The sequence below is a fragment of the Canis lupus genome, chromosome 15 (genome assembly GCF_011100685.1).
Source record: "Canis lupus familiaris isolate Mischka breed German Shepherd chromosome 15, alternate assembly UU_Cfam_GSD_1.0, whole genome shotgun sequence".
Classification (NCBI taxonomy): domain Eukaryota; kingdom Metazoa; phylum Chordata; class Mammalia; order Carnivora; family Canidae; genus Canis; species Canis lupus.
The window spans coordinates 54,104,147-54,105,745 of record NC_049236.1 but is presented as its reverse complement, the minus strand read 5'-3'; the positions used below and the strand labels follow the sequence as shown (position 1 = coordinate 54,105,745).

General features: G+C 36.1%; 1 long non-coding RNA gene across 1 annotated transcript; it reads right to left on the bottom strand.

Moving 5' to 3' along the window:
• Positions 1-247: 247 nt before the first annotated feature.
• On the bottom strand, positions 248-1,341 carry LOC111090111. Its single transcript, XR_005370918.1, has 2 exons — positions 1,219-1,341; positions 248-566 (listed from the first exon to the last, which is right to left on the bottom strand). It is a non-coding gene; the product is annotated as an uncharacterized LOC111090111 (long non-coding RNA).
• Positions 1,342-1,599: the final 258 nt, after the last annotated feature.

Below are 1,599 nucleotides of genomic sequence, written 5' to 3'. Positions count from 1 at the left end.
TCTGTTAATTTGATTTCCAGTGCGTTTTCCCACGTGTGTATTTTGTCACCTCTCCAAAGACCTGCCTATCTGGTCACAGAAAGTTTGCTAATATTAGGCTGATATTGGTAAAGAGGCCAATTTCTACGCAGAGTCCATATAAAAGAAGCAAGTTAACACTGGCATTTCGCCTGGACAGACTTCACATTTAACTGTGCCACCACCATTATTCAGCAGTGTTACTGGGAAAAAGTTACGTAACTAATTCTGAGTCTCAATTCTGTATCTTTAATATTGTGGCAATACTACTATCGACCTAATAACATCTGTGAAAAATAAGAAAAGAATTCGTGCAAAGTGCTTATCTTAGTGCCAGGTAAATAGAATTCATAGATGGTGCAGTTCCACACATACCAAAGACAGAATGCGTGAGGTCAAATTACAGCGAAATGAAAACACTTCTTTTTCTCTTTTTCTAAAACACAGTTCTAGTCTATAACATCATCTTCGTCTTTGTCTCTCTTTCTTGCCTAGAAGAATTCTTTGTCCACACAGGATAATTCGTATGTCGTTGCCTTACTGGACACCTGTCAAAGGAAGAAATAGAATATAAAAGGAAAGTGAAAGGAACTCTAGGATTCTCTAACGCAGAGGGAATAATTATGTATTTTTTGTAACCAATCATACGCAATTTAAGGGAACTTGCATTGCAATGATTTATACTATACCTCTCAGTTTTTATTTTAAGATTTAAAGAACCATGTTTAAATCATGACAAGAGACATGGTTGATCAAGTTGAAAGAAGCTATTTTGTAAGGGACGCTCATTAATGGACTTTTAACCCAACAACACTTGTCAGCAATGCTGTTCTTTCTATTTCTTTGAGGAACTTACTGCTAATAGTGCATGATAAATAGAATATATCTACAATTGAAAAATAAATTCTTGCATATTGAATTGCTTTCTGGTACTTATCTGACCTACGCCCTCATAAAAAGTTCTTATTGAAGATGTGCCAACATGGGCCATGACTAACTTCATGGAAAAGAAGTTAATTTACTCTTGAAATCCCAATATATGAATAAAACTGGTCAACAAAAAATGGCAAGGTGGCAAGTCCTACCCTGATGGTTCGGACTCAGAATTTAGTGGCAGTTTTTCTTCTGAATATAAACAAATTGAATAAATTTAAAGGCTGTGAAATAAGAAAAGCATTGCATGTTAAGGTTTGTGTTTACCTTGAAACCTGAAATTTTCAAAACCTATTCACTTAGTTATCTTTAGAACTGTTGAAGAAACAATGATGATAGTCCATACCCTTCCAGTAAGAACAAGAGGTAACAGCATGTATTACTGTTCAGTAAGGAAAGGAATAAAATCTTGATCACCAATTCTTACAAATTCCTTTGTCTTCAACATTCCGTTGAATGCTCTAGTTCCAATGCTTTAATCTGCTCAGGCTGCCATCATGAAATAGTATAGACTGACTGGCTGGCTTAAACAACAGACATTTATTTCTCACATCTTTGGAGACTGGGAAGTCCAAGATCAAGGTGCCAGCCAATTTGATTGTTGGTGAGAGCTCTGTCTTGGCTTGCAGGTGGTCTCCTTTTTGCTGT